The 19,103-nt window shown below is 46.2% G+C and overlaps 1 non-coding gene across 1 annotated transcript; it reads left to right on the forward strand.

Annotated features, from left to right (window-relative positions):
- Positions 1-15,097: 15,097 nt before the first annotated feature.
- Positions 15,098-15,204, forward strand: LOC126929881 (U6 spliceosomal RNA). The gene has a single exon (XR_007717320.1). It is a non-coding gene; the product is annotated as a U6 spliceosomal RNA (small nuclear RNA).
- The last annotated feature ends 3,899 nt before the right edge of the window (positions 15,205-19,103 follow it).

Below are 19,103 nucleotides of genomic sequence, written 5' to 3' on the forward strand. Positions count from 1 at the left end.
TTACATGTGGCCTGAAAAGCTAGTCCCTTGCCTGGGAGAATTAATACTCAGTGGGTTAGGGAGATAAGTAAGGTGAACACATGACATTCGGGACTCTCTAAATTATAGGTTCACAAAATTGTTAGTCCAGAATGGGCTACCAGAGATAATCATGCCCATACACTGTCAGGCCTCTCCACTCTCTGAAAGAAGTTAGTGAAGTTTACACTCCTGCTTTCTGCTCCTTTTCAATACTCTGTGTCTTTAGGTTCTACAAACACCCTGTCATGTTTGTCTGAAATCTACCTTGTGAGGTGAAAGGAGTTTGTAATTTTCCACAGTTAGTTTTCTTAATTCGTTATCGTGGAATGATTCTTCTTCCTTTCCTTCTTCCTCCAACTCTTAAAAAGAGGTGGCAAGAAGTCATCTGTATTGCTGGTAACAATTTTTTCAATAAATTTCTCTTGCCAGCTCTTTTTCTCCTTGATTGCCCAAGTTCCAACTCGATGGAACTGGTTAATCATTCTTTGAAAAAGAGTTGAAGTGTATATTTACGAATATCAGACTACTCACCGAAGCATTTTAAGCATTTAGCAGAGGCGGAATTAAGTCACATGATCAATTTTCTGGTTAATAGCTTACAATACGGTACTGCTTTTTGCGCGGGACCGGGGTGGTGGTGCTCACAGAGAGACAAATGAATTATTTTCTGTAGCCTTTAGGATGTGAGAGCCCTTTTAGGTAAAAACTCAGCTTTGCAGGAGGCTGTATGTGCCAGGCACGGTGCCTAAGCCTTGCCCTTGGCTTGGCCTGCCACGGGTTTGCTTTCTGACCCCTCTCTGGGACTCAATTTCTCCATCTGTAAATGCAGGACCTGATGAGATCATCTCCACAACCCCTTCCAGCTCTTAACATTCTGTGGTACTCCAGGGATAATGGAGATTGATCATTATTTCAACATTACCAGGGATGAACTGGAATGAAAAGAATAATCTTTCCAAAAGGGTCAACAGACAGGCTGCAGTCATTAGCCAAACTATTCCACTTCCCAGGAGGTGCTGATGAAGAGAGTTGATAGTTAACATTTATGAGACCTACCAGGTGCCAGAAACTGGCTAAGCTGCTTTGTATTTACTTATTTAACTTTAAGTTGCATGATAGAACTTTGTATTTGGAGGCACTCAGATCTTTGTTTTTTAAACTGATAGACATTTATTTGAGTCATTGCTCTGCTCCTTGCTGTCTGGGTGACCTTGACCCTGTTCCCTTAACCACTCAGAGCCTCAGATTTCTCCTCTGTTCCTCTATAAACAGAAGTAGACAGCAATGCCTACCTCACCAGATTGTTGCAGGGCTCAGATGGTACAGATATTAGTGGGTTTCATTTAGCAAATAATGTTGCCTGCCAAAGCCTTTGAAAGGAATTCCTTGAAATAAAATGGAAATGTGTAATAAATAAATGCTTCTTTTTGTTTTCACACCGGGTAACCTCTCAGTAGACATCCCTCAGAGAGGCCAAGAGCAGTCATTAAGAGCATGACTCAAGCCAGATACCTATAGTTGAGTCCTGCCTCTGCCATTTTCTAACTATGTGACCTTAGGCAAGTTCTTAACTTCTTTGAGCCTCTGTCTTCTCATCTGTAAAATGAGCATAATAAGACAATGAATTGTCTTAATTCACATACAAAGCACTTAGGATAGTGCCCAACAGAGAGTAAGGATGCCCTAAGTGTTACATATTATTGTCATTATTGCTAATTATTTTTATTACCTACTGTCATAATATAATTCATTAATGTAGCATGTATGTAATGAGCCCCAACTCTGTATATAACGTTGTGCATGGAGATAAAGGAAAACAACAACGAAAGAATGATGCTGGGATTGATTCCTGCCATTGAGCACTGGGCCCTCCATGGACAGACTGCTCCAACAAACTTTCCTGGAGCACCTACCATGGATCAAAGAGACAGATGTGAACGTGACAGAGTGCTTGCCTCCAAGGAACTCAGAGTCGAGCTGAGAAGTCAGACCTATGGAGAGGGAACCACAAACCCCCCTGGAGATGGCGGGCACTAGACTTGACCATTCAGGGGTCACATGTGGTTCTGACACCATCCTGCTGTGGAACCCTGGACACCTGTCTCAATCTTTGTTTCCTCAGAGTAAAATGAAGATAGTAATAGTATCTACCTTCTTTGATTTAATAATTATTGATTGAGGCTGGGCGTGATGGTTCATGCCTGTTTCCTAGCTCTTTGGGAGGCCGAGGCATGAGGATTGCTTCAGCTCAGGAGGTCGAGACCAGCCTGGGCAACATAGTGAGACTCTGTCTCTATTCTTTTTCTAAAAAAAATTATTATTATAAGGCCAGGAGCAGTGGCTCACACCTGTAATCCCAGCACTTTGGGAGGCCGAGGCGGGTGGATCACCTGAGGTCGGGAGTTCAAGACCAGCCTGACCAACATGGAGAAACCCCATCTCTACTAAAAAATACAAAATTAGGCGGGTGTGGTGTTGCATGCCTGTAATCCCAGCTACTTAGAAGGCTGAGGCAGGAGAATTGCTTGAACCCGGGAGGCAGAGGTTGCAGTGAGCCGAGATCTCACCATTGCACTCTAGCCTGGGTAACAAGAGCAAAACTCTGTGTCAAAAAAAAAAAAAAAATTATTACTGATTGAGTACCTATTATGTACCAGGTACTAGTCTATTTTTTTTCCTTTTTTTTTTGAGACAGAGCCTCATCCTGTTGTCCAGGTTAGAGTGCCGTGGTGTGATCACAGCTCACTGCAACCTCTGCCTCCCAGGCTCAAGTGATCCTCCTACCTCCAGCACACGTTCCAGCCTCCCAAGTAGCTGAGACTACAGGTGTGCACCACCGCTCCTGGCTAATTTTTAAATTTTTGTAAAGACAGGGTCTCACTGAATGGTGTGAACCCAGGAGGCGGAGCTTGCAGTGATCCGAGATCGTGCCACTGCACTCCAGCCTGGGGGACAGAGCGAGACTCCATCTCAAAAAACAAAGCAAAACAAAACAAAAAGACAGGATCTCACTATGTTGTCCAGGCTGTTCTCAAACTCCTGGACTCAAGCAATCCTCCCACCTTGGTTTCCCAAAGTGTTGGGATTACAGGCACGACCCACTACACCCAGCCCCATGTAGTATTCCAGATGTTAAGGAAATTGTAGTTTAAAAAAAGGACAAAATCCTGGAGCTGACATTTGCAAATAAATGAATTTAAGTATGTAGTGTGTTAGCGATAAGAGCCATGGAGGAAAATAAAGCTGGGAAGTGGGATGGGAGGCCTGGGGTGGTGGAGTGAGGAGTGAAGGGAGAAAGAAAATTTAAAGTAGGGTAGCAAGATGGCTTCTCTGGGACATTGGAGGTGAGAAAGTGAGCCTTGTGTTTCTGCAGGTTTAGGGGGCCGGGACTCAGGATGGGCGTGAGGATTAAGGGAGATAAAGCTCACTTGGTGCCTGGCACACAGCAGGGCTCAGAAAGCACCAGCTACTATTTTAAGCTATTACTCAGTGCTAAGGCCAGGGGATGAAAGGAGAGGAGTGGGAGCAGAAGAGAGAGAATGACTAAGTCAGCCCCGGGGCGGGGGGGTCTGGAGTGTTTCACGGGTGAAGTGACTTAGCGCTAGGGCTGAAGAATGAGTAGGAGTTTGCTAGAGGCACGGCGGGGAGGAGGCATTCCAGGAGACGAGCTTCACAGGCAGTGGTGTGGGGGCAGGGAAAGAACATGGTGTATTCCCCAGCCAGCAAGTAGGGTGTGGGCGCGTGCTGGGTGGGGGCCCTCTCTGGAGATCGGGACTGGAAAAGTAGGTGGGAAGCAGATTGAGAAGGGCCTCGGAGGCCATGGTGCAGAGTTTATGCTGGGAGACTCCACACATTTAAAACTGGGGAATGAAATAATCAGATTTGTGTTTTAATAATATCTACTGAGGAGGCAGGCAGTGGCGCAGCAAATTAGTAAGTCTTGCAAGGAAGGCTGTGATTAAATGGCCAAATGAGTGGTGTGGCCTGGGGGGTTTAGGGAGGAGGGAGGGTATGAAATACATTCATGTATTTTTTCATTCATTCAGCACGTATTTATTGAGGTCTAGCTAAGAGCCAGGCACAGGCTAGATGCCCAGGTTACAAGGGTGACAGACAGTCAGCAAGTGCACCAATGTGGGGTGGAAGGAGAGGCTGGGTGGGGACTCAAGGGGACCAGAGCTTCTGCCCCACAGGAAGGACTTACCTCCAGTCCATATGGCTGCAGCTGCATGGGAAGGAGGGCTTTGAAGTGGGCAGATCTGATTCTTTAAGAGAGGCTGGATTGGTTTTGTTTGTTTTTTTCAGAGACAGGGTCTTGCTCTATTGCCCAGTCTGGAGTACAGCGGTGCAATCATAGCTCACTGCAGCCTTGAAACCCTGAACACAAGCAATTCTCCCACTTCAGCTTCCTGAGCAGCCAGGACTATAGGAGTGTACCACCATACCTGGCTAGTTTTTTACATTTTTTTGTAGAGATGAGATCTCACTATGTTGCCCAGGCTGGTCTGGAACTCCTGAGCTCAAGCGATCCTCACTCCTTGGTCTCCCAAAATGTTGGGATTACAGGCATGAGCCACTGCATCCAGTTAGAGACTGGACGTTTTTATATGAACCTTCCTGATTTTTAAATGTTGGCAACTGATCAAACCGGGTACAGTGACTGAAATGAATGGAGCAAGTGTGTGTGTGTGTTGTGTGTGTGCTTGTGTGTGCACGTGCATGCGCACGCACATGCGTTCTGCTTAGGTAGAGGCATGAGCCACTGTACCTGACCAGGCCTGGAGCTTCGAGTGAAGGAGAAGAATGGCTTAAAATGAGACTGAAGCTGGACATGGTGGCTCACACCTGTAATCCCAGCACTTTGAGAGGCCGATGGCAGATCGCTTGAGGTCAAGAGTTCGAGACCACCCTGGCCAACATGGTGAAACCCCATCTTTGCTAAAAATACAACAATTAGCCGAGCGTGGTGGCACACACCTGTAATCCCAGCTTCCTAGGAGGCTGAGGTGGGAGGATTGCTTGAACCCGGGAGGTGGAGGTTGCAGTGAGCCGAGATTGTGCCACTGCACTCCAGCCTGGGCGACAAAGCAAGACTTCATCTCAAAAAAAAAAAAAAAAAGAGAGAGAGAGAGACTGACTGTGGCCGGATCATGCAGCCTCTTGCAGGCTATGACAAGGACATTGAATTTTATTCTGAGGTCATTGAGAAGCCATCTCAGAACAATTAGAAATAATTTTAAGATCTGTGGCATCTGAATCAGACCGAGATGATGGGAGTTAAAGGAAGAGGTGTTCTGGGCAGGAGAATAGCAAGAACAAAGGTTTGAGCAGAGGTTGATCAAGGTGAGGACAGTGAGGCAGGCTGTTCACATGGAGGGATGTAAAGACAATGGGAAGCCTTGGGAGATGACATTTGAACGGGCAGGCTGGCGCCGTTTTACAGAGATCATTGAGGCAAGATCTTTAGTCTCTTCCAGATTTTATCTTGTAGGCCTGAGTGTCCCAAATGTGCCTGAGGAAAAGAATTGTCTTGGGTGCTTATTAAAAATGCAGATTCCAAGCGCCTCTTCTGTGATCTCATGTCTGGTAGTCTGGAGTGCGGCCCAGGAAACCTATAATTATTCTTATTTTTTGAGACAAGTTCTCACTCTGTGCAGTTGCGCAATCACTACTCACGACAGTCTTGCCCTCCCAGGTTCAAGCAATCCTCCTACCTCAGCCTCCTGAGTAGCTAGGACTACAGGTGCGCACCTCCCCACCAGGCTAATATTTTGTATTTTTTGTACAGATGGGGTTTCACCGTGTTGCCTAGGCTGATCTCAAACCCGTGGGCTCAAGCAATCCACCTGCCTTGGCCTCCCAAAGTGCTAGAATTACAGATGTGAGCCACCACGCCCAGCAGTGAACCTGTAATTTGGACTCTCATCCTAGTGATCCTTATCTCAAGCAAGTTTAGGAAACGCTAATGTAAGTATTCAGGTGTCATCGCAGGTTTTTGACCTGGGAGTCAGAAATTGGTGTGTTAAGATAGATCTGAGGACAGAGAGCTGCAGGCAGGCCTGCATTTGAAGAGGCCCTGGGAAGAGGAACTTGCACAGAATGTGAAGGTCTGGACTTAGGTTGTGGAAGGGAACTGTATTTGTTTTTTTGAGTGTTTTGTTTTGTTTCTGAGACAGAGTCTTACTTTGTTGCCCAGGCTGGAGTGCGGTGGTTTGATCTCGGCTCACTGGAACCTCTGCCTCCTGGGTTCAAGCAATTCTTGTGCCTCAGCCTCCTGAGTAGCTGGGATTACAGGTGTGCACCACCACATCTGGCTAATTTTTGGATTTTTCATAGAGACAGAGTTTCACTATGTTGCCAGGCTAGTCTCAAACTCCTGACCTCAAGTGATATGCCTGCCTCGCTCCCCAAAGTGCTGGGATTGAGCCACTGTGCCTGGCCAGGAACTGAATTTGTTCACAAAGTACCACACGCTGGGTGGCTTAACACAACACAATTTTGCTGTCTCACAGTTCTGGAGGCTAGAACTCTGAAATCTAGGTATTGGCAAGGTTGGCTCCTTCTGGAGTCTCTGAGGGACGGGCTGTTCCGTGCCCCTGTCCCAGCCTCTGTGGCTGCGAGCAATCACTAGTGTTCCTTGACTGGCAGCTGAATCACTCTGATCTCTGCCTCCATCATCACGTGCATCATGTGGTGTTCTCCGTGTGTGTGTGTGTGTGTGTGTGTGTGTGTGTGTCTGTCTGTCTCTGTGTCTATTTTTATAAGGGTACCAGTGATTGGATTTAGGACTTACTCTAATGGCCTCATTTTAATTTTTTTTTTTTTTTTTTTTTTTTTTTGAGACGGAGTCTCGTTCTGTCACCGAGGCTGGAGTGCAATGGCGCGATCTCGGCTCACTGCAAGCTCCGCCGCCTCCTGGGTTCACGCCATTCTCCTGCCTCAGCCTCCCGAGAAGCTGGGACTACAGGCGCCCGCCACCACGCCCAGCTAATTTTTTGTATTTTTAGTAGAGACGGGGTTTTACCATGTTCGCCAGGATGGTCTCGATCTCCTGACCTCGTGATCCGCCCGCCTCGGCTTCCCAAAGTGCTGGGATTACAGGTGTGAGCCACTGCACCCGGCTACCTCATTTTAATTTTAATTATTATTATTATTTTTTTGAGGTGAAGTCTTGCTCTGTTGCCCAGGCTGGAATGCTGTGGTGTGATCTTGGCTCACTGCAACCTCCACCTGCAGGGTTCAAGTGATTCTCCTGCCTCAGCCTCCTAAGTAGCTGGGACTGCAAGTGCTCGCTACCACACCCAGCTAAATTTTTGTACTTTTAATAGAGATGGGGTTTCACCATGTTGGCCAGGCTGGTCTGAACGCCTGACCTCAGGTGACCCACCCACCTTGGCCTCCCAAAGTGCTGGAATTACAGATATGAGCCACCATGCCAGGCCTGACCTCATTTTAATTTGATTACATCTGCAAAGGCCCTATGTCCTAATAAAGTCTCATTCCCAGATACTGGAGGTTAAGACTTTATCTTTTTGGGGAACACAATTCAGTCTACAACAGGGACATAGTTATGGAATAATAATCAAAATACTCATATAATACTGATCATAGTGGCTGCAAACACTGTGCTATGCATCTCACAAGCATTCCATCCTCACAACTATTTAGTGTTAATACACCATGTTTCTATTTTTCAAAAAAAGAAGAGCAGGCTGGGCGCGGTGGCTCACAGCTGTAATCCCAGCACTTTGGGAGGCCAAGGCGGGTGGATCACGAAGTCAGGAGATTGAGACCATCCTGGCTAACACAGTGAAACCCCGTCTCTACTAAAAATACAAAAAAATTAGCCAGGTGTGGTGGCGGGCGCCTGTAGTCCCAGCTACTCGGGAGGCTGAGGCAGGAGAATGGCGTGAGCCTGGGAGGCAGAAGCTGCAGTGAGCCGAGATTGCACCACTGCACTCCAACATGGGTGACAGAGCGAGACTCCGTCTCAAAAAAAAAAAAAAAAAAAAAAAAGAAGAGCAGACTGAGTCTTGAAGAGGTGAGGCTTCCTGCTCAGAGCCTTGTCACCAAGGCAGAAACTTGGCCAGAAAGCACAGTTGAAGCAGGAGAAGGAAGAGGAAACAGAATAGTGAAATGCTTGGAGCAAGGGCTCTGGAGTCATACTTGGGTTCAAGTCCTGGTTCTGCCACTAGGGGAAGTGAGCTGGCCTCCCTGACTCAGTTTCTTCATCTGTAAAATGAGGATAATAATGCTGCCGGGCGTGATGGCTCACGCCTGTAATCCCAGCACTTTGGGAGGCTGGGGCGGGTGGATCACAAGGTCAGGAGATCAAGACTATCCTGGCTAACACGGTGAAACCCCATCTCTACTAAAAAATACAAAATATTAGCCTGGTGTGGTGGCGGGCGCCTGTAGTTCCAGCTACTTGGGAGGCTGAGGCAGGAGAATGGTGTGAACCCAGGAGGCAGAGCTTGCAGTGAGCCAAGATTGTGCCACTGTACTCTAGCCTGGGTGAAAGAGTGAGACTTTGTCTCAAAAAAATAAAAAATAAAAATAAAAATAAAAATAAAATAATAATGGTACCTATTCCTTGGATTTTTCATAATGATCCAATGAGCTATTTTTAAGGGGTTTGATATAGTGCCTAGTATTATACATAGTAAGCGCCCCCAAAATTGTCACTATAATTCATATTATTCAACTATTCAACTATTTGTGTTTTTTTTGTTTTGTTTTTTTTTTTTTTTTTTTTTTTTTAGAGACAGTCTCACTCTGTTGCCCAGACTGGAGTGCAGTGGCACAATCACGTCTCACCGTAGCCTTGACTTCCCAGGCCCAAGCGATCCTCTCACCTCAGCCCCCCAAGTAGCTGGGACCCCAGGCATGTGCCACCATGTCCACCTAATTTTATTTATTTTTTTGTAGAGACGGAGTCTCACTATGTTGCCCAGGCTGGCCTCAGCTCCTGGGTTCAAGCGATCCACCTGCCTCTGCCTCCCACAGTGCTGGGATTACAGGCAGGAGCCACCACACCAGGCTCTTCAGCTATTAAGAGACAGAGGAGGAGTGGACAGATAAGCAAAAACCATCGTGGGCATTCACACAAGGGGAGGAGCCTATTATCCCCATTTTAACCTTTAAGTTACATGTCGCCTAAAAATTGAGGAAGAAGAAAAGCCTGAAGGATTTGTTGAAAAGCTCTTTGCCTGGCACTTAATAAATTATCTTAATGGCTGTCCCATGACTGGCCAGAACATGTATTTGGAACTTTGGGAAAGAAGTCAGTGTAGTGATAGGAATAAAAGGCATATCATAGGCCCCCGCAGAGTGGATATTGAGTAAATGAGGACCACAGGCAAGGAATCAACGATGGCTGGAGGCAGCCACAAATAATAACAGAAAAGATGAAGGAACATTAAAATGTGCAGGTGTTGGCCGGGCACAGTGGATCGCGCCTGTAATCCTAAAACTTTGGGAGGCCGAGGCGGGCAGATCACGAGGTCAGGAGTTCGAGACCAGCTTGGCCTACACAGTGAAACCCCATCTCTACTAAAAATACAAAAAATTAGCCAGGTGTGGTGGTGGGCACCTGTAATCCCAGCTACTTGGGAGGCTGAGACAGGAGAATTGCTTGAACCCGGGAGGCTGAGGTTGCAGTGAGCCAAGATCATGCCATTGAACTCCAGCCTGGGCGACAGTGCAAGACTTCATCTAAAAAAAAGAAAAAAAAAAAGTGCAGGTGTTGTTTCTAAAGGTACATGTAGGCTGGGCTTGGTGGCTCATGCCTGTAATCCCAACACTTTGAGAGGCCGAAGTGGGAGGATTCCTTGAGCCTAGAGGTTCAAGATCAGCCTGGGCAACACAGTGAGACCCCATCTTAATTAATAAATTAAAAATTATTTTAAAATTAAAAATAGATAAATAAAATAAAGGTACATGTACACTCTCATTTCATCTTTTTTTTTTTTTTTTTTTTTGAGATGGAGTCTCACTCTGTCACCCAGGCTGGTGTGCAGTGGTGCGATCTTGGCTCACTGCAACTCCCACCTCCTAGGTTAAAGTGATTATTGTGCCCCAGCCTCCTGAGTAGTTGGGATTACAGGCACGTACCACCATGCCTGGCTAATTTTTATATTTTTTGGTAGAGACAGGGTTTCACCATGTTGGACAGGCTGGTCTCGAACTCTAGACCTCAAGTGATCTGCCCACCTCAGTCTCCCAAAGTGCTGGGATTACAGGTGTAAGCCACCACACCCGGCCTCTCATTTCATCTTAAGGTGATGGGCACATATCAGTTTGCTTGTGACTTTCCCAGTTTTAGTCCTGAGAGTCCCAAGAAACCTTCTAGTTCCTTGCACACCCTATTTTATCTTCATCAAAACATATGGATTTAGGTACTGTTATCATCCTCAATTTACAGATTGGAACTAAAGGCACAGAGACGTTTAATAGCTTGGCCAACATCACACAGATAAGTGGCAGAGCTGTGCGGTATTGAAACCCAAGCAGTTGGGTTCCAGAGTCCTTACCCTTTTATATAGCCTTTTTTATGGTCAAATGAATTTCAATTATTGGTTTAAAACTCTTTCTTCCTTCATGAAATACATCATTTTCTTTGGGACCAGAAAGCATGCCTGTGTCTTTTTCCTCCTGCCCGGAGATAATCCTACAGGTAAAAAGTCAGTTAAGAGTCAGGTTGCAATGCCTGTTGGCTTCCAGGAGCCTTCTAGAAACATGATATCCTCCCAGGGATCTGCCCCACAGCCCCAGTGTCTGATCCGAATTCCTCATGGGATTTTTTAAGGAGGAGGAGGAGTGGTTAACCATGGAGAAGAGTTTCCAAAATGAAAATAAACCAATAAACAACATGACTTATTAACGGAGATCCAGTGACTTCGCCTTTTTAAGTTCAACACGAAGGCGGGGAGAACGAAATCATTTATAGAACTCTTTTCTCCCCCAGGAGATATTTAAGAAGTGAACATATTATTTGAAATTTAAAGGAATGCGAAGTTTATGTAAAATTATACCAGTGATGACAGAAGCTTGAGAACAACAACAAAGCTGGCCAGAGTTGATGCCCACGGTTTCAGGCTGAGAAACACAGCAGAGGACAAGAACAGGGCAGCACGAACGTCATGAAAATGGGATGATGGAGAGAAAGGCAGGGAGCCTTTCTGAGCTGGGAGAGCTTGGTCAGGGGACCTCACCTTTCTGGCTCTCTAAAATTAGATGCTGGGCCGGGCACAGTGGCTCACACCTGGAATCCCAGCACTCTGGAAGGTCAAGGTGGAAGGATCACTTGCGCCCAGGAGTTCGAGACCAGCCTAGGCCACATAGTGAGACCTCATCTCTACAAAATTAGCCAGGTGTGGTAACACACGCCTGTATTCCGAGCTCTTCAGGAAGCTGAGGTGGGAGGATCACTTGAGCTTGGGAGGTCGAGGCTGCAGTGAGCTGTGATCATGCCACTGCACTTCAGCCTGGGTGACAGAGGGAGAGCCTGTCTCAAAAATAAATAAATAAAAAGTAAAATAAAATGAGACACTGAGAGTAGCTACTCCAGAGAGTTGTACTAAGAACTCTACCACACTGGGTGTGGTGGCTCACACCTGGAATCCCAGCACTTTGGGAGGCTGAGGAATAGAGGATTGCTTGAGTTCAGGAGTTTGAGACCAGCCTGGGCAACATGGGGAAATCCCATCCCTACAAAAAATACAAAAATTAGCCGGGCGTGGTGTTGCATGCCTGTAATCCCAGCTAATTGGGGGGCTGAGGAAGGAGGATCACTTAAGCCCAGGAGGTTGAGGTTCCAGTGAGCTATGTTTGTGCCACTGCATTCTAGCCTGGGCAACACGGTGAGACCCTGTCTCAAAAACAAACAAACACCACACACACACACACGAAAAAAAAGGAAAAAATGGAATTCCACTAGTACTGGGCATGCTGGCTTATGTGTGTAATCCCAACACTTTGAGGGGTGTGGGAGGATTGCTTGAGCCCAGAATTTTGAGGCTGTAGTGAGCTACGATTGTGCCCCTGCAGTCCAGCCTGGGTGACAGAGCAAGATCCTCTTTCTTTTCCTTCCTTCCTTCCTTCCTTCCCTTCCTTCCTTCCTTCCCTTCCTTCCTTCCTTCCTTCCTTCTTTCCTTCCTTCCTTTCTTTTTTTTTTTTTTTTCTCAGAGTTTTGCTCTTGAGGCTGGAGTGTGGTGACACAACCTCTGCTCACTGCAACCTCCATCTCCCGGGTTCAAGCGATTCTCCTGCCTCAGCCTCCCGAGTTGCTGGGATTACAGGCACCTGCCACCACTCCCAGCTAATTTTTATATTTTCAGTAGAGATGGGGTTTCACCATGTTGGCCAGGCTAGTCTCAAACTCCTGACCTCAAGTGATCCGCCCACCTCGGCCTCTCAAAGTGCTGGGATTACAGGCATGAGCCACCATGCCCAGCCGACCCTGTTTCTTAAAAGAAAAAAAAAAAAAAAGAAAAGAAAGCATCCCACCAACTAATAAAGATCTTACTTAACACTGTTTCTGGCACATGGCATGTGCTGAATAAATGGTATCTGTCACTTATCCGGACTTCTTTGGGTTTCTATTTTGACTTGTGATTAGAGAGAGCCCCAAGCTTGTGCTCATCAAAGGCTCACTGTGTCAGGCCCAAGCTAAGGGTTCTACACACATTGTGCTATTTAATCCTCACATTAATCCAGGTACTATTATTATTATGATCCCATTTGCAGATGTGAAGATTGACACTTTAGAGGGGAGAATAAATAGGTTTGCCTAAAAGATTTACACCATGCGGAAGGGGAGTAGCCTGGGATGAGGACTGAGGGCTGCTCTGACATTGCTCTCTACTGCACAACTTTGCAGGAAAAAAAAAAAATGCAATTTTCGTAATTCCAGAATTCCAGGTGCCTTTTTTTTTTTTTTTTTTTTTTTTTGAGACAGAGTCTCGCTCTGTCGCCCAGGCAGGAGTGCTATGGCACAATATTGGCTCACTGCAACCTCCTCCTCCTAGGTTCAAGTGATTCTCCTGCCTCAGCCTTCCAAATAGCTGGGATTACAGATGTGTGTCCCCACACCAGGCTAATTTTTGGTATTTTTACTAGAGACGGGGTTTCACCATGTTAACCAGGCTGGTCTCAAACTCCTGACTTCAGGTGATCCGCCCGCCTCGGCCTCCCAAAATGCTGGGATTACAGGCGTGAGCCACCGCACCCCACCCCAGGTGCCTTTACATATAAAGGGACCTACTTGTTTCTGGAAGGTGCCAGTGGGAATTTCCAAAGCAGAGCAAGGTGTGCCTGGCACTTTTCTTGAGTGGGGCGTCTTTGCTCCCGTTTAGAGGCAGAAACTTTAGGTGGAAGCTGTTTCCTGCACAGTTGAAGCACTTCAAGGTAGACTTGAGGAACTTGTGCCCTAGGACTAAATCCCCCTCACTCCTGTTTCATCATCCTGGGGTAAGTGTGTTCAAAAGCCTCCACTTCAAACAGTAGTCCTTGACTGGATGTGGTGGCTCACACTTGTAATCCCAGTACTTTGGGAGGCTGAGGCAAGAGTTCGAGACCAGCCTGGTTGGTTAACATGCTACAACACAGCAACACCCTGTCTCTATAAAAAATTTAAAAAATTATCCAGGTGTGGTGGCGTTCGACTGTAGTCCCAGCTACTCAGGAGGCTGAGATGGGAAGATTGCTTGAGCCGGGGAGGTTAAGGCTGCAATGAGCCATGACCGCACCACTACACTCCAGTGAGACCCTGTCTCAGAACAAAACCCAAAAACCAGCAGTCCATAAAATAGGATGTTTGTGCATGTGGGTTGTGTTTCCTGTTACTTGGTGAAAATGGTAAGGAGAATGTTTATCTAAGTCTACTAACCTAGTTTGAGTTTTGAAACCACGAGCAGTAAATATTGCTTGTTATTTATGTGTGGCTGTTTTTGGTATTCTTTCCTTTGTTGATCAGTTCTATGACTTGGGGGAAAAAGGTCTCCCACATCCGTCTTTAAAATCAGAAGGGTGCAGGTTTAGTGATGTGCATTATTAAGTGTGGCCATGAACTTGACATCCTAAGCTCTCACCCTTTGAATGGCTCTCAATGAGAAACGTGGATTCTGGGCATTTTTCTTCATGTGGCTGATCCTCTCACACTCAGATAGTCATTCCTTCAGTGATGTATTCTTTCATACACCAAACATAGAGCACCTGCCACAGCTTATTTTTTCTTTAAATTCTTCTTTATTTAAACTTAAATAGAGATGGGGTTTTGCTATGTTGCCCAGGCTGGTCTCGAACTCCTGGGCCCAAGCAATCTGCCACCTTGGCCTCCCAAAGTGCTGGGATTCCAGGCGTGAGCCACCACAGCTGGCTATCTTCCTCAGTTTAGACAACTCTCTCTCTGGCAGCCCAGTGCCTCTCAGAGTGCTAAAGTACTGGTTTTTTAAATTGTCCAAATGTTGCAGGTAAAATGCTGCCGTAAAATACGATAAAATAAATTACCAGAAAAATAAAAATTTAAAACCTCAAAGACCTACAAAATACAAATTTTAATTTTTTAGTTTAAGATTCAACAGAGGCCCGGCACGGTGACTCGCGCCTGTAATCCCAGCACTTTGGGAGGCTGAGGCGGGTGGATCACTTGAGGTCAGGAGTTCGAGACAAGCCTGGCCAACATGGTGAAAGCTCATCTCTACTAAAAACACAAGAATTAGCCGGGTGCGGTGGCATGTGCCTGTAGTACCAGCTACTCGGGAGGCTGAGGCGAGAGAATTGCTTGAACCCAGGAGGCGGAGGTTGCAGTGAGCTGAAGTCGCGACACTGCCCTCCAGCCTGAGCAACAGAGCAAGACTCAGTCTCAAAAACCAACCAACCAACCAACCAACCAACAAAAAAGAATCAACAGAGTACATTTAGAGTAGTATTGTGCTTGAGGACACAATTACAATACAGTGTGGTAAATGTCCTCATATGTTTGAGACCCCAGATGATAGGAACATAAATAGTTTTGTGGGAACCCATAGGATTCAATTATCTATGTAGTAGAAAAAGCCTTAAAGATTAGATTCTGGTGCTTGGCTCAGCAGCACAGCTACTCAAACTGGAATGGTACAGAGAAGATTAGCGTGGTCCCTGCACAGGGATGACGCACAAATTTGTGAAGTGTTCTGTAAAAAATAAATAAATAAAAATTTTTTAAATTAAAAATTAGAGTCCAGAGGCCTCAATGTCTTCACTTGTCAGATACTCTATTTCATAAAGTTACTGGGTGAAGGTGAAGCATCATGCACTAGATACACCTAAATCTGAAGAATTTTAAGCAAATCTCTCATCAAGTTCCATTGGTAGTTTAATAACTCAAACTTGCTGGGTGCGGTGGCTCATGCCTGTTATCCTAGCACTTTGGGAGGCTGAGGCAGGAGGATCACATGAGCCCAGGAATTCCAGACCAGCCTGGGTGACATAGGGAGACCATGTTTTTACAAAAAATAAAAAATTAGCCAGGTGTGGTGATGAACACCTGTAGTCCCAACTACTAGAGAAGCTGGGGTGGGAGGATTGCTTGAGTCTGGGAGGTCGAGCCTGCAATAAGCTGTGATTGTGCCACTGCAGTTCAGCCTGGGCAACAGAGCAAGCCCTGTCTCAAAAAAACAAACAAACAAACCATATATGTATATATTATATATACAATTTATATATATATTCTTTATATATATTCTTTATATATACATATATATATAAAGAACTCAAACTGCTTACTCAAACTGACCCAGATAGACTTGCCTTGTAGAGCATCCTACAGATAAAAATATTTTTTAAATAATTTTTATTGTCCAGGTGTAGTGGCTCATACTTGTAATCCCAGCACTTTGGGGAGGTCGAGACAGGCAGATTGCTCGAGCCCAGGAGTTTGAGACCAGGCTGAGTAGCATGGTGAAGCCCAGTCTCTACAAAAAATACAAAAATTAGCTGGTGTGGTAGCGTGTACCTGTAGTCCCAGCCACTCAGGAGGCTGAGGTCAGGGGATCACTTGAGCCTGGGAGGTAGAGACGGCAGTCAGGCGTGAGCCGTGATCGTGCCATGACTTGTGACAGAGCAAGACCTTGTCTCAAAAACAAAACCATACCCAACACTTTGGGAGGCCAAAGTGGGAGGATCACCTGAGATCAGGAGTTCAAGACCAGCCTGGCCAACATGATGAAATCCCATCTCTACGAAAAATACAAAAATTAGCTGGGTGTGGTAGCACATGCCTGTAATCCCAGCTACTGGGGAGGCTGAGGCAGGAGAATTGCTTGAACCCAGGAGGCAGAAGTTGCAGTGAGTTGACATTGCGCCACTGCACTCCAGCCTGGGTGACAGAGTGAGACTCCATCTCAAAAAACAAACAAAAAACAACCCAATAAAATAATAATAATAATAAATTTTATTATAAAAGTAGAGCATTTCAGGCCGGGTGTGGTGGCTCAAGCCTATAATCCCAGCACTTTGGGAGGCTGAGACAGGCGGATCACGAGGTCAGGAGATCGAGACCATCCTGGCTAACATGGTGAAACCCCATCTCTACTAAAAAATACGAAAAACTAGCTGGGCGTGGTGGCGGGCGCCTGTAGTCCCAGCTACCTGGGAGGCTGAGGCAGGAGAATGTCGTAAACCCAGGAGGCGGAGCTTACAGTGAGCCGAGATCGCGCCACTGCACTCCAGCCTGGGCAACAGAGCGAGACTCCGTCTCAAAAAAGAAAAAAGAAAAAAAAAAAGTAGAGCATTTCATAGGGGGAAAAGAAAAATCTCTCCTTACATTTTTTTTTATTATGCACATACAAATATAGCAATGGGCTTACACCATGTATAATTTGTTTTTTGTTAATGAACCTTTCTTGTTACACTCAGTCATACATCACTGGTGATGCTTTCATTTTACCACCTATGTGCTCTTCCTCATTCTTTTTAGTTGCTGTGTAGTTTCCCAAGGTATAGTGTATCACAAGGCAGTTTTATGATGGTGAACATTTAGGTCATTATTACTCATAAGTGTTGCAGTGAACATCCTGTGGTATATCCTATGCACTTATGTGTATATTTCTTTAGGATAGATTCCAAGAAGTGAGCGGGTGTGTCTTTTTTTTTTTTTTTTTTTTTTTTTTCTGAGACAGGGTCTTACTCTGTCATCCAGGCTGGAGTGCAGTGGTGTGGTCATAGCTCACTGCAGCCTCGACTTCCTGGGCTCAAGTGATCCTCCCACCTGAGCATCCCGAGCAGCTGGGATAGGACTACAGGTGTGTGCCACCACGCCCGGCTAACTGGTTGTGCCCTTTTTTAAAATTTTGTATGCACTGCCAAAATCATCCTCCTGAAAGATAGTACCAGTTGTGATCAGTTGTTAATGTTGGACAGTTCGATGTTGAACTTTATTCTGCAGATCGAAAGGCTGAACGGGGAAGAGCTTGACAGGGTCACATGGTGGGAGGGCGAGCCAAGAACACAGCCTCTGGACTCTATCCAGCAAGATTCCGGTGTTCCTGTCATCCTCTTAAAAGCCCCGTGGCTACTTACCTTGTCTGGTATGATACCCTGCACAGACTCAGGTGGGAAGGCTTTCAATTCATGTCAAATAAACCTCTGTCCTTGAGATTGTATCTTGAAGTCCCTTGTCAAATCATCCTCCAGCCACAGCTAGGTAGAGGGGGTGAAGCACAAGCTTTGAAGGCGGCCACCTTGAGTTCCGATCTCGGCTCTGCTCTGGCTGTGATTGGGACATGCTGCCTCAGCTTCCCCAGGTTGGACACAGAAACCTCACCAAGCAACTGCAGGGATAAAATGAGAACGACGTGTGTGAAAGGCTCCTGGGAGGTGTTTGTTTTCTTCTCAGTCCTTCTCACCATGGAGTCGAGGACGGGGATTTGTGGTTGAGGTTTCCAACAGAGGGCACTGTCTGAACTGCAAGTGGGGAATCAGAGCCAGAGAAAGGAGCTGGTGTAGTCCTAGAATTTCGATTTAATTGAGATCAGAGTCATTTTACTCATCACTGCTGCACAGTCTTTAGGGTGATATGGAAAGATAATGTTTCTGTGGGTTTGGAGGTTATTTAAGGACAAGAAGTGGCCATGTACCAAAATTCCATGGACACTCCCTACACTTTAATCCCTCTCTGAACTCTTTGTGTCCTAAGTGTTATCATTTGTCTTCCACTGCTCTATCTCCCATGTAATCCATCTCTGTTAACAGCACCACTATCTCTCCAGTCATCCAGGACTCTAACTTTATTTTGAACCCTCTTTCTCTGTCACTCCCCATATCCACGTGGCTGCCTGATTCTAAACCTCTAACATAGCCAGGCGCAGTGGCTCATGCCTGTAATCCTGGCACTTTGAGAGGCTAAGGCAGGAGGATAGTTTGAGACCAGCCTGGGCAACATGGTGAAACCCTGTCTCCACAAAAAATGCAAAAATTAACTGGCATAGTGGTGGACGCCTCTAGTCCCAGCTACTTGGGAGGCTGAGGCCAGGAGGATCACTTGAGCCTAGAGGGTTGAGGCTGCAATGAGCTATGATCATGCCACTGCACTCCAGCCTGGGCGATAGAGTGAGACACTGCCTCAAAACAACAAAACAAAACAAAACAAAACACCAACCTCTAATAAGCTGGTCTTCTCCTGTTGGCATGTAGCAGCACCCCCAGGTCAGATACTCATAACCTCCTGCCAGAACTAAAAGCCACATCCAGAGGGGTTGCAGGAGGCCTCTGCTGAGGGCTGCAGAGGCAGCAACCTGCCCTGCCCCCTCCGTTCCCCTCCCTTCCCCTCCCTTAGCATAGTACTCAGTTCTTTCCAGGGTCTCTAGGCTCTGGCCCCAACCCCCCACCTTTGGTTTCCATGATAATGGCTGCCACTCATGGAGAGTTGACTGTGCAAAGCTAAGGCCTTTATAGGCAGGATGTCATTTAATTCTTACAACCGCCCTAGGAGATAGGAACTATTATTATCCTCTATTATGGATGAGGAAACTGAGAGCCAACAGGGTGTAGCAACTTAAGGTCACACAGCCAGGAAGTGATGACGTTAGGATTTAAAGCCCTGT

This window comes from Macaca thibetana, chromosome 10 (assembly GCF_024542745.1).
Source record: "Macaca thibetana thibetana isolate TM-01 chromosome 10, ASM2454274v1, whole genome shotgun sequence".
Lineage (NCBI taxonomy): Eukaryota > Metazoa > Chordata > Mammalia > Primates > Cercopithecidae > Macaca > Macaca thibetana.